We start from the raw sequence: 15,048 nt of genomic DNA on the forward strand, positions 1-15,048 counted from the left end.
GTTTACACAAGCATTAAAGACATGGGTGTCATAAACGAATGCTTGTACACCTGCTTCATCAGCCAGATTGAATCAAAGAATTATCAAATGGCTCTAAAGGATAGCTCGTGGGTCGAAGCCATGCGAAAAGAATTAGCACAATTTGAGAAGATGGAAGTATGGAAATTAGTTGAAAAACCACAGAATGTAATTGCTATCGGTACAAAGTGGGTTTTTAAATGTAAGAGAGATGAGAAAGGAATAATCATACGGAACAAGGCAAGGCTGGTAGTAAAAGGGTTTAATTAGCAAGAAGGAATTGACTACAACGAAGTGTTTGCTCCTGTGGCAAGATTGGAGGCAATTCGTCTATTTTTGGCATTTGTTGCACACAAAGAGATGAAAGTGTTCCAGTTAGATGTGAAAAGTGCCTTTCTTAATGGTAAAGTCGATGAGGTGGTGTATGTTGAACAACCTCCGGGATTCCCTGACCCAGATTTTCCTGATCATGTGTACAAACTGAGTAAAGCTTTATATGGACTACATCAGGCACCTCGTGCCTGGTACGCAACCTTGTCCGATTACTTGCCTGAGAATGGGTTCGAAAGAGGAAAGATCGATAGCACGCTGTTTGTCAAGAGAAAAGGGGGAGATTTTCTACTAGTTCAAGTCTATGTAGACGACATCATTTTTGCTGCATCAAAAGTCTCCATGTTTCAGGAATTTGAAGAAGCCATGAAAAAGAGGTTTGAAATGAGCGCCATGGGCGAATTAACTTTCTTTTTGGGATTGCAGGTAGATCAAAAGAAAGATGGGATGTTTATTCATCAAACAAGATATGTTCATGATGTGCTCAAACGCTTCAAGATAGACAATAACACCCCATTTGATACTCCAGTTTGCGTCAATCACAAACTGGGTGCTGATTCTGACAGTGATGAAGACGTTGATCCCACCCTATATCGAGCAATCATAGGTTCTTTAATGTATCAAACTGCATCTAGACCTGATATTATGTTTGCAGTTTGTCTTTGTGCTCGTTTTCAGGCAAGCCCGAAGGAATTTCACATGAAGGGAGTGAAGAGAATATTGTGGTATCTCAAAGGCAAGCCTAAGTTGGGATTGTGGTACACGAAAGGGGGAGAACTGGATTTGGTAGCTTACACAGATTCTGACTATGGAGGTTGCAATCAGAACAGGAAGTCAACAACCGGTGGATGTCAGTTTATGGGAGGAAGATTGGTGTCGTGGCAGTGCAAAAAGCAGACCTTAGTAGCCATTTCCACCTGCGAAGCAGAGTACATGGCAGCATCAAACTGCTGCTCCAAGGTTCTATGGATACAACAGCAATTGCGCGATTACGGTCTGAATTTCACTCAAACTCTTATTTGCATTGATAACACTGCTGCAATCTCAGTAACTAACAATCCCGTCAAACACAGCAAAACTAAACATATTTTCATTCGTCATCATTTTATACGGGATTGTGCTGAGAAGAAATTAATTGTGCTTGAAAAGGTTGATTCTTTGGATAATTTCGCCGATCTTTTTACTAAAGCGTTTGACCGATCACGTTTTCAAAATATTGTTGAGCTTAATGGGATGATCAATCCCGAGTAACCTTGTTTTCCGTTTTGATTTAAAAAAAAACATCACTATCACTTAGAATTATGTCAGTTGCTTCAGTTTGAAGGACACATATTCGGATATGTTTGGTCCTTACTTCTACTAGTAGATTTTGAGGATAGCCATTAACCAGATGACTGAAAGTGACCGGGGCGGTTTATGATGGGTTTTTATTCTTTCGCTGAAAAATAGTCGTTCATACTTAGAAGGACACATACTCGTATGTGGTCGGTCCAGCTGATCCATTGGATCTTCAGGATAGCCGTTTACCTGAAGACTTTGACTTGATCGGGGCGATAGAATTTAAATTTTTTTTGGGATATGATATAATTTTTCAAGTCTATAACTTCGTAAGAAGTTTCAATATAATGTTTAAAAGAAAATTGATCCAACCATGGAAAGTGATAGAAAAACTAATTCTGTCTGCTTAATTGGTGAAGTTATTAGGCCTAAAAGACTCTAGAACAGCCATTGTATGTTATGGTAGCTTTCTATGGTGCGTAAAAGTAGAAGTGATACAAATTAAATCTTCTCGATTTAATGTGGAGAATCATTCTGAGTTGTGCATGTCTCCATATACATCTTTCCGAATGATAGGCAGAAAAGTGATTACCCAGTCATACACGAGCCCGTGAGTGTTCTGATTCCCGAGAAGATAGTGTCGAGTACCTGCAGTGATCCAGATTCGGGACTTGCAGTTGTCTATAATTTGAAGCTGTATTAATGTCTTTATTAGTAAAAAAAAAACATGTTGTTAAGCCTTCTAAAGCTTATGTTGTTTCAAATATCAATAAAGAGGCAAGAAAGAGAACGCGAAGAAGACTCTAAAGATCGATGTGTGCTTACTGTTTAATCAGACACTACGGGTCGAAGTCAACTCGAGGTGACTTGGGGAAAGCCAAATACGCTTTGAGAATAGATAGGAGGCATCACATTCTCTCATGTGATGTCCATCTAAAGTGTGAGCTTAATTGAACCTTATCCGTATCACTGAAGCGATGAAAACCATACTAAGTTTTATACCTACTTACAACCTGTTTCTTTATGTCAGAATACCGCTGAACATGGATCTATGTGACAACCACTTAATGAGTATGATTCATGTTCAGATCTTTTCTAAAACATGCAGGTTCTCGTCAAGACTGAAATTTAATCCCGTTTATTTTATTACTAAAATTTTTATTGCCTATTTTGTTTTATGGTTTATAACTTGGTTACTTGGTTCTTTGATCGTAAAGTTTAAATCTTTAACGGAGGATCTTAAAAGCCAGTTGCATTTTGATCTAATTTATAAGGTTCTGTTTGTAAATTAATAAAGGCGAAGTTACTGGTAAGCTACATAGGCAAAGTTGACCAGCTGGTTGACCATAAGCGAAGTTAATGGTAAGCTAAAGAGGCGAAGTTGACCATCTGGTTGACCATAAGCGAAGTTACTGGTAAGCTGTTTAGGAGCGAAGTTGTCACAGGGCGAAGTTATTCTTAACTTCGCCCATGTATTTTCAAACCTATATAAGGGGTCAACTTGGTCAAACTCTTTCCAAACTTTCAAACTCTCAGCGAATTTATAACTGCACTTCTTCCCTCGGCGAACTTAATCCTTGAATCGAACCTCATTATTATCTGTTTCTTGTCCGTGATCAAGGTGTGTAGGATCGGTTTAACCGGTAATTCACGTTAATGGTGTTAATCAGAAACCTTTGTGGTCCGATTTGTGACATAGTTTATGCAACCCTTTAAACACCCCATAAACTATCTGTTTCTACTGTGTTTGTAACCCATTTAGTCTTCTAGATCTCAATAGAACAATCCTTTCATGTTTTGATTCTCAAAAACTTCAGACAACACCTTGATCGGATCATAATAATACGCCGTTTCAGATTCAGGCGAAGTTAGGGTTAGGCGAAGTTATACTCAACTTCGCCTTAGGTTTAACTTCGCCTGCTCAAGCTTATTTTATTTAAAAGTTCTGGTTTGTTCTCAGGTGAAGTTAGGGTTTAAGGCGAAGTTGTATTCAACTTTGCCATATGGCTAACTTCGCCTGTACATGAGAAGTTATCATAACTTCGCTCATGGTAACAGGCGAAGTTATGATATGCTACGTCTATGTTCTAACTTAGACCGTTTGTTGTGCAGATATGGCTGCTGTGGCAGGAGCTGGTGGTGCTGGTGGTGACGAAGGTGGTGACAACAACCGACAGTTCTTTCCGGGTCACAACATGTATATTACTTTGGATCCGGATGCTAGTGGTATCGACGACTATCGCGAGATCATCTCCTTCCTCGTTCGCTCACGTATTTTTCACGCCATCACTACTACTCTCCCCATTTCTCTACCAAATATTGAAGACTTTTGGCGAATGGTAGAATATGACTGTAGAGTTGATCCTCCGGTTATGCGCGCTACAGTGAACAATCAGGTGGTGCAGTTCTCGGCAGATCAAATCAGACTCGCCTTGCAGTTCGGGGCTGAAACTACAGATGATCCAACAGATTTTTCGGCTCCATTCAGAGATGGTGAGTTTCTACGGATAGGTTATTCGGGTCCGTTGGGTGACACTCAAAGGAGAAAGGGATTTTTATCAGATCAGTGGCGTTTTCTGATGCACGTGATGATAGTGTGCATGTCTGGTCGTAAAGCTGGAACTGACGATATGGGGGCAACGATGCAATCTGTAATGACAGCCCTGACTTATAACAAGCCCTACAGCTTTAGTCAGATGGTGTTTTATGAAATTGATCGTCAGAGACGCGCGGTTGCCAGGGAAAGATTTTTAATGTACCCGAGATTTTTACAGATGATTTTGAATCATGTAGCCCATACGCTGCCTCAACGACGCCCTATCCGTTATGTTGAGAGTGTAAGTAAGAAAATATTTGCGCAATGTAGGTCGTCAAGTGCTCGTAGCAAACCAGAGCTTCGTCCGCGGCACACTGCATTGTTTGGTTATTTGGTGAACCCGGCTTATATTGCTCCTCTAGGAGATGAATTTCGTGACCCGGCACCGCAACAGGCTGATGTTCCTCAACCACCTATGGTACAGTAAGCACTGCCTGCTGATCCTGTTGCAGCTCCGGAAGAACAGGTCGATCTTGAAGCCGCCTTTGGTGGACAAGGGTTCTTCGACATGGAACAAATTGATCCAGCTGCTGAGGTTCGAGCCCAGTAGCTGAGGCATCTGGTGTGAATGTTTCTATGGTCGCTACGTCTGTGGCGGATTCTGAGAGAACCGACACTGACTCCTCCACTGATGATATCGCTGAAGCACAACAGATTCTGGTCAGACAAGAAAGAATACATGGCAAGAGAAAGAAAGACTCGGATGACAGTGAATCTGACTACGACGAGGAGTTAGACAAGTTGATACGAAGATCGAAAAAGGTCAGAGCTGGTGAAAGTTCAGGAGTGGGTGAAAGCTCAAGGGTGGTTCGTTTCTCTCCACCCTCGTTATCTGGTATGTCTATGGTTCCTGCTTCGATGACTGTGACAGTACCGATCACCTCATGTGTTCCCGTGGTGACAACATCATTATCATTTGGTATTCCACCAACCACGTTTCAGTTTTCTGCTCCGGAGATAGTTTCCTTGCCACCTCCTACTGTTACTCCATCGGAGGTTGTTTCAAGATTTGTTGAGTCAACGTTGGTAGCTACTGCGGGGTTATCGGTCACAATACCACCCGCGGTTACTGTTCAGCCTGCTTCTGATACTCCAGCCAGTTTGGGAATACCTCCACCTTATGCTCAAGACGTTTCTCACATGCGTTTTGATTTTGATGCTACCCTGTCTGATTCTGAAAGGATAGCTGCTCTTGAACGGGTAGTTGCTGAACAGTCAAGAATCAATCTAATCTAGACTCAAGCTATCCAGCGACTTGTAGCAGAAAATCAGATCCAAACGTCCCTCCTTGTTGAACACGGTAAACTATTTGATGCTCTAAAACAGTTCTTAGCATCTCAAGGGGAGACGAGCTGCAAGGGCGATGAGTTGAGAACCAAGAAGAGTCAAGATAGAGACGATGATCCCAATGCATCGAAAGGTGCAGGTGGTGAGTTGCCAAGAACTCTTGGGACTTCCACATCTCAGGGGGAGTCAACTGGTACGGCAGGTGGATCAGGTGGTGAAAATGTCGTTGTTGTTGATGATGAGGAAATGTTGGGTGATGATGACGTGGGTGATGATGATGTGTTAACAATTGAGGAGATTGAAAATATAGGTGAACAGATTGTGATTGATAGTGAGATAGAAGAAGGTGAGATTGTGGATGATAGTGTAGAACATGATATTCCAGACGTTGACAAGGTGAGTGTGAGTCAAGATATGGATGTATCGGATGAGTCTGAGTGGGAAGAACAGCCGAGATGGAAAGAAGGCTATGCTCAGTGGTTTGTTAAGACAAAGAAGATAGCGGTTCCAACAATGTTCAAAAAGAGTTACAATATCAAAGGGTATGCTGAGTCGAAGAAAGGTATTATTTGCTGGCTGTATGATGAGAAGTTAAAGTTATTTTTGATTAAACGTTTTGATGGGATTCGGTATTTTAAGAGGACGTTGAGATCGCTCAATACCTTGCCTGAGTGTGAGGTGAAGGAAATGCTAAATTGGGTTTGATTGATAGGAGTGATGACAATATGGCTAGAATAATTGGGAAGATTGTGTGGAAAAAAGTGTGAAAGAGAAGAAATTTGAGTTGTTAAAGCCTCAGAAAGGGAAGTTAGTTGAAGATAAGGAAAGGGGAATGCGAGCTGATGGCAAACCTTGGATGGTGATGAAATATAAGCCGATTCGGTGTTTGAAAGAAGTGCCAATGAAGATAATGCCCAAGGATATTTTAAAGAGTTTCAAGTGGTGGTACGTTGATAGCCAAACAGCTGAAGCGGTTATGGAAGATGAAGACAAACAGAAGATTCTGAGAGTGTATGATCCCATTCACTTGGTAAATTTGTCTCAAGCTGATTTGCAGGTACTAAACGATAAGAAGATATTCTACATTCCTGCATGGAAAGATGAAGCCAAGAAGTATCAGAGGGTGGTCTCTGTCTGTGTAAGACAGGGCGTTCATGCTTGAAAACGGGTGACACGAGATTTTTGGGATTACTAAACACGAGAATGAAGATAGAGATATGAAGCTACTGCCAAGGGGGAGTCTGTTGGTGCATAATGTCAGTAGTTTAGTATCTCGTGTTTTGTATGTGTCTGTAATCTTGTTAGATTGTTTATTTTGGTATTGAATATTGTTTTACACAAGTTCGCCTGGGATGTAGGCGAACTTGGAGATAAGCGAAGTTATGACAACTTCGCCTAGTATGTTAGGCGAAGTTTTCGAGGTTATTTAAACCTCACTTCAGCTTATTTTGGTTAAGTTTTTTTACAAACGTGTTGGTGATTATCGAAATCACGTGTTGAAGTGTTGCAATACAATCGTGTTTATTAGTATTGTGACGTGTGTTTGTTTATCGGTTCAACGTATTATCTATCTTACGCTCGTATCGTATTACGTGGGGATTCCGCACCCTCGTGTTACGAGATACTCCTGTGTAGATCCGGCTGGGAACCTTCAAATAACAAAGTAAAAACAATATCATTATAAATTCGAGTCTCTACACTAGGTCACCCCAGCAAAACACCGCAGTGTTTCGACGTACTTAGGTACCATAAATATACACATGGTCAGTCTCACTCGAACGTACTTAGGTTCAACCCATCGTGGCTGGAGGTCGTGACCAAGCGTGGTGCAATTTGCCCACCGCATTTTACCACATATGTACGGATCCAGACAAACGTATACTACAACCTGAGGTCTAGGCTTATACTCTTATTTACAATGTTTTTAGAGATACTAAATCTCATGTAAAGTTTTACACATAACACGTTGAATTTGTTTGAAAACAAGTTTTGTAAAAGTTGGGGCGTATTCACCTTTTCGCTTTGGGATCGGCTTCAAACACCGTTCGAGGGTCTTTCCCTTGCTTATCTCGCACCTATAGTACGAGTATAACCATTTATTAGTCGGATATAAAATCCGGCTTAAGACCTTTAGTCTTTATTTTACCTCGATGAGCAATTCTTGTTTACTTGAAAACCTTTAGTTTAAAAGAAATATTTATAAACCTTTAGTTTATTATAAAAACCCTACGTTTCTTCTTCTTTAAGAAACGTATTCTTGTCTTTATTATTTAAGAATACTCATTACACTTAAATAATATTTATAACAAAGAATTTATATAACACACACACACACACATATATATACATTTCTTTTCTTTGTTATTTCTTTTATTCTCGAGGAATTGACTGTAATATCGACTTAGGGTATTAAGCCTTTTATGATTTTATTATATTCATTTATCGTTACACCTAACCTTATTGGTGTTTTGGAAACCTTAAGAACTCGAGCAGCAATCTCATGCCGTTTGAATACTTCACTTCGTCACGCACAACGAAACACTCTAATCTTCCTTCACGTCGACACACTTTACGAGGTAACTTGTCGGGACGTCACTCCAAGAACATCTTCTTGATTATAACATCGTCGGGTGGTGGCACGATTATCGAGGTATGGCACGGAAAATGAGGAATCGAGCATGTTTATCGAGGTGGATCGAGGGCACGAACTTCGAGGTGTAGAGAAATGTTAGAGCGAGTAGTATGTGTTTTTTTGGTGTGAAAATGTGAAAGCCCGGACATGCTATTTATAGACCTGATTTTGGGTCCCATCGCGGTACGCGAAGGGTGCCATGGCTAGCCCGTCGCGTAGCGCGACGTAGGCTTGATGAATCGCACACGAGACCTGCCATGTGGCGGCAGACGGTGCCTCCGAGTGCCACGTGGCACACGTGTCACAACGTGTCAGGCCACGTCATCGCGATACGCGATGACTTTAGGTTCAACAGAGATCGCGCATCGCTGTTGACTTATTCCAGAAGCTTTGACCAAGCCCCATCGCGATACGTGATGGGCTCATCTTTTGTCCCGTCGTGTATCGCGATAGGACAAGAAATCAGAATTTTCATTTTTAACCTTGGAGTTTGGAATTTGGCAGAATTATTTCCTAGACTTTGAAAAATTGACATTTTTGGCTCAAAATTCCCGTGATGTTACATCCTCTCCACCTTGAAATAAATCTCGTCCTCGAGATTGCTTCATGAGAATAAGTAGGGGTATTTTTTTCTCATTTCCGACTCAAGTTCCCAAGTATACTCGGGTCCTCTTCGCGAGTCCCATTTTACTTTCATGATTTTCAAGGTTCGTCTTTTAAGTTTCTTTAGTTTTGAATATTCTATTTGAATTGGTTTTTCAATAAATTTTAAATTCTTTTTTATTTCCACATCTTTTAAAGGCATCGAAAGAGATTAATCGGCTAAACATTTACGCAGATTCGAGATATGGAATACGTTGTGTATCCCTTGCATTTCCTCGGGTAGTCGCAATCGGTATGCAACAGTACCAATTCGTTCAAGTATCTCAAAGTGTCCAACGAATCGAGGACTTAACTTTCCTTTCTTGCCGAAGTGAACTACGCCTTTCCATGGCGAGACTTTCAAAAGAACTTTATCACCAACATTGAATTCTAACGGCTTACGACGGACATCGGCGTAACTCTTTTGGCGATCACGTGTCGTCTTAAGTCGTTTACGGATTTGAATAATTTATCGGTGGTTTCTTGGACTATCTCGGGTCTAAATAATTTATTATCTCCAGTTTAAGACCAACACACAGGCGTTCTACATTTTCGACCATATAACACCTCGAATGGTGCGGCTTGAATACTTGTGTGATAACTATTATTATACGAGAATTCCATTAGGGTAAGTGGTCATCCCAACTTCCTCCTAAGTCAATCACACAAGCCTAAAGCATGTCTTCCAACATTTGAATTGTCCTTTCGCTTTGCCCATCAGTTTGCGGATGATAGGCGGTGCTAAGGTTTAACTTTGTACCAAGCGCTTGTTGTAAGCTATTCCAAAAATTAGATGTGAAACGGCTGTCTCGATCAGAGATTGTTGATAATGGTACTCCATGCAAAGAAACAATGTTGTTCACATAGATACGCGCTAGTTTTTCCATTGAATATATGACTCATTGACGGGTATGAAATGTGCAGATTTTGTTAGTCGGTCCACAATTACTCATATAGCATTATGTTGTCGAGTCGTTTTAGGGAGTTTGATAATGAAATCCATGGTTATTAACTTCCACTTCCATACGGGAAGTTCGGATTGCTGAAGCAATCCCGAAGACTTTTGGTTTTCAGCCTTGACTTTCAAACATGTAAGACATTTCGCAACATGCGAAGAGACATCCCTTTTCATTCCGTTCCACCAATAGTTTGATTTGAGATTTTGGTACATTTTGTCGCTCCCGGGATAGTCATATATTTGGATTTGTGTGCCTCATTCAAAATTTTATCACGCAAATCCCCAACGATTGGTACCCAAATTCTATTACCAAATCTAAGGATACCATCGTCACCCTTGACTAGCGAGTCAATGGTGCCGTTACGTTTTTCGTCGGAGATTTGGTTTTCATTGATCGCTTGTGTTTGGGCAGATTTGATTTGCTCAAGAAGATCGATTTGGAGTTCTTCCCTTAACGCTTGGACTCTTTTTAGCTTTTCCTGCTCTTTACGACATAAGGCGTCGGCCACAACGTTGGCTTTACCTTCGTGATAGACAATTTCGCAATCATAGTCGTTTAGAGTCTCCATCCAGCGTCGTTGGCGCATGTTAAGTTCTTTCTGATCGAAGATGTGTTTTAGACTTTTGTGATCAGTGTATACAGTAAATCTTACTCCATAGAGATAGTGCCTCCATATCTTAAGTGCAAAGATTATGGCGCCTAACTCTAGATCGTGAGTTATGTAATTCTTTTCGTGTACTTTAAGTTGACGAGAGGTGTAAGCGGTTACTTTCTTACATTGCATTAGTACACATCCCAAACCAGAATGGGATGCGTCAATAAAGACAACAAAATCCTCAGTACCTTCTGGCAAGGCCAGGATAGGTGCTTGGATTTTTTTTGTTTGAGTATATCGAACGCCTCTTGTTGCTTCGTTCCCCATTCATACTTAATATTTTTGCGAGTTAAAGAAGTTAAGGGAACAGTGATTCGGGAAAAGTTTTCAATGAACCTTCGATAATAGCCGGCCAATCCCAAGAAGCTTCGAATCTCGGTTGGCGACTTTGGAATCTCCCAATTAGAGATAGCTTCAATCTTAGCGGTGTCTACTTGAATACCATTGACGTTGATAATATGACCAAGAAATGGCACCTCGTGCAACCAGAACTCGCATTTCGAGAACTTAGCATACAACTTCTCGGTTCTAAGAATTTCAAGCAACGTTCGGAGATGGACTTCATGATCAGCCTTAGACTTAGAATAAATAAGTATATCGTCGATGAATACGATAACAAATTTATCCAAGTAAGGCTTGCAGATACGATTTATCATGTCCATGAACGCGACTGGAGTATTAGTAAGTCCAAACGGCATGACCGTGAACTCATAATGTCCATACCTTGTTCGAAAAGTGGTTTTCGGAATATCATCAGATTGGACCTTGTGTTGGTGATAGCCAGAACGAAGATCGATTTTAGTAAAGAAGCTAGCACCTTGAAGTTGGTCAAAAAGATCATCGATTCGAGGGAGTGGATAGCGGTTCTTGATTGTGACTTTGTTGAGAGCTCGGTAGTCGATGCACATTCGCATGGATCCATCCTTCTTTTTAACGAAAAGTATCAGCGCTCCCTATAGTGATGAACTTGGTCGTATAAATCCTTTCTCGAGAAGCTCGTCAAGTTGTTTCTTCAATTCTTTCATCTCAGTTGGTGCGAGGCGATACAGAGCTTTGGCGATCGTAGCAGTACCGGGAATAAGATCGATCCTAATCTCTACTTCACGATCAGGAGGGATTCTGGAAAGTTCGTCGGGAAAGACAACGGAATAGTCAGAAACAATAGGAACGTTTTTGATTTCTTTGGGTTTTGATTCTTCGGTGACGTAGGCCATGAATGCTAAGCATCCTTGATTTAAACATTTGTTAGCCCTTATCATTGAGATTAGGCTAACTCGGCCAGCGTCTTTATCCCTTCAAATCGAATAGTTCGTTTATCCGGGGCTTGAAGTTCAACGGTTTTGCTATTACAAAGAATACGAGCATGGTTGTCGGATAACCAATCCATACCCAATACAACATCGAAACCAGCAAGAGTCATAGGTAGCAAACTAATAGGCAAAATGTAACCGGCTAATAAGATTTTCCCGTTTTCTAAGGCTTCGGAGATTTTAATGATTTCGCCATTAGCGGTCTCGACGCTTAGAGTTTTATTAAGTTTGATTAAAGGTTCGTTTAATAGACTACATAATTTATAATCTATAAAACTTAAGTTGGCTCTTGAATCAAACAAGACTCTAGCATAGGCGTTGTTAACAAGGAACGTACCGATAATGGTTTCCGCTGTGTCGGCCGCCTTCTTTGTATCAAGGACGAAAACTCTTGAATTGCCCTTCTTGGGCTCATTCTTTTGACCGCTACCTCCCGCACCACCAGTCGCGGGCTTGTTCTTGGGGCATTCAAAGCTAAGATGTCCTATTTCCTTGTAATTGTAGCAAGTCATCTTCTTCTTCCAACAATCGGTCGTGGCGTGGCCGGGTTTATGACATGATTCACAGAGTCGTGGAGTTAGATGGCATCTACCCCTATGGTATTTCTTACAAATTTTGCATTGTGGGATGCCGGGGTTGAAGCCAGACCTTCGTTGGTCAACTCCTTTACCCTTGAAACGGGTATTTCCTTCCTTCTTCGGGTCTTGTGTTGTCATGACTCTCTTGTCCTCTTCTTTATTGCGGATCATTCCGCCCATCAAGTACCCAGCCAACTCCATCGCGGAGTTAGCGGTTTGTGGCAATTGTGACCTCACCATGTCACGAATCTCTCATGGTATTCCCCAAATATAGCGTGTAACTTTGCTGGATTCAGGGGTAACCAGCTGGGGAACCAAACGACAGTATTCGTGGAATTTCGTGTTATACTCACGAAGGTTCGTTCCAACAACCTTGTGAATCAAGAATTTGGTTTGAATTTGGTCCGTTTCGTGCATCGGACAAAATTTCGATATCAACAACTCTTAGAACTCATTCCAAGTCATGTTGTACATCACCTCCCTTCCTCTACTCAAGATCAATGTGTTCCACCACTCTAGGGCTTCGCCTTTAAACATGAGGGCAGAATACTGAATCTTTTCTTCATCGGAACACTTGCTTGTAATCACAATCGTCTCCGTCTCTTCAAACCACCTAATGATTGTGATGGCTCCCTTGTCGCCATGGAACTCTTTTGGTCCATAATACTTAAAGTCTTTGAACGAACACCCACCAATTTTAAGTCTCTTGAATTCTTGACGAACCCCACCATCAGCGTTCGATTCATGCACACTTTCATCCATACGTGAAGGTCTAGAACAGGGTTTAGAAATGGATTTTCGAGAAGGATTTGCAGATTGAGAATGTTTCGTTTGTCTAGATTGGGATCTAAATTCAGTTTCGGCCCTTACGACATCTTTTACTCTTCTTTGGACTTGTTTCATATACTTATCAGGGATCGGTTCCTCTTGTTCTCTCTCGGGGCCTTTCCCCTTTTCTTTCATTTCCTTTTCTTTTTCTTTTCTAGCATTTTCATTGTTGTTGCTTTGTTCAGATATATTTCTTTTAATATATTTTTTTATATCTGAAATTCAAACAACATTTCCTTCTTTTAAACATATAATTTTATTATACATTCATATATATATATATATATATATATATATATATATATATATAACACAAAGGATATATATTTTTATTTCACATGTTACACACACACACACACACATATATATAGATATTGATCAAACAATATATATATTGGTAATCCTATCTTTATTTCAAGAACGTTTCAACGTTCTTGTCACATACATATTTATCACATATCATACAAGACTATATTACACATAACTTCTTCTTCACATCTCTCATCAACACTGCCTCAATCCTTCAAAAACTTTCTCACAACCTTCGTTAATTTGTTGCACTTGTGAAGAAGCTTTTCTCCCATCTTCTTCTTTTTCTTTCCTTCATCAGCCATCTTCTTTCTCCAATCGTCTGTTTCATGCAGAGCGCGGTCCAAATGTTCTTCATACGACTGTGGAATCTTGTTGGGGTATCCATATTGTGGAGGTGGGTCGCGGTAACCCAACGTCACCATCTCGTAGTGATTCCTTGGTTCTGGATACAGAACATCGGTCATGTCAGATGAAAGGTAGAAGAATGCTTTAGCGGATTTGTTCTGTTCTCGGATCTCATCAGCTTGCTCTTGAATTGATGGAATTTCCCCTTGGAATGGGGGGAAGTTTGATGAAGCTTGGTTCTTGAGAGCTTCGAGATATTGGATATATGGATCCACAGAACCGTAGCTCGGGTTTTGGGAAGTGAGTGATCCATCCATTGATGTTGATATCTCATTAGGATTATTGGGATGCTCTTCTTCCGGTTCAGACTCTTCCTCAGGATCTTCCTCTTCTTCGGGGCCCTCCTCCTCTTATGGAACCTCTTCCATAGGTTCTTCCTCTTCTTCAGGTTCTTCCTCTTCCATAAGTTGGGTGGTCTCGTTGATTATCAGGGACATTTTGAAATTTTCGTAGGGCATTCCATTAGTGATTTGAGAATTGACTTCGTTAAAAGTGGAGCTTCCGGTATGTCATCTTCTCTGATCAGAGTGGCACTGCATCCAGTCGGAGGATGAGGATCTTGGTTCTACTTTTATTGGTCGATTTGAAAGGAAGGCATAGAACGGGTGTGGGTTGGGTGGTATGTATCCTGTCAGGAAATATTGCGGTATCTCCGATGGTTGGTAAGTGGGGATCTCCAATGGATGGTACGTTGGTACTTCAGAGGGATGGTACATGGTTATTGTTGGTGGATGGTAGCTTGAGTGCCTTGGTGGTTCAATTCCTTGTCTTGGTGGACTATCGGGTAAGTTAATTGGACAATGCTCAGTTCCAGGGAAGTATATTGGTTTGGGTCGTTCAATGTATTGGTCTCGGTTGAAGAAAGCCTCAAAATAATCTTCACTCATGACGTCTTTTGGGAATTTGTAGTATTTTCTTGCTCTTCTTGCTTCATAATCAAAATACTCCATTAATTTCTCATAAGACATATTTGATGGGTGGTTTAGAATGTAGAGAAGGAAAGAAATGGTTACCAGCCAATCTTATCCCTATTCACATAAACAAGTAGAATATTTTACTGTGCTTGGATCGAAGCTTGGGTATTGTTTTATGATACCCAATTCGCTAAGATCGATGGCTCTGATACCAACCTGTCACACCCTCATCTTAGGCCTAGGAGTGCGACCAATAGTTGGTACCACATTTGTAAATAAATCAGAGTTACGGGTTATTAGCGGA

This window comes from Bidens hawaiensis, unplaced genomic scaffold (genome assembly GCF_021521415.1).
Source record: "Bidens hawaiensis isolate Kalapana, Puna unplaced genomic scaffold, B.hawaiensis_p1.1 tig00024639_1, whole genome shotgun sequence".
In the NCBI taxonomy this organism is placed as follows: domain Eukaryota; kingdom Viridiplantae; phylum Streptophyta; class Magnoliopsida; order Asterales; family Asteraceae; genus Bidens; species Bidens hawaiensis.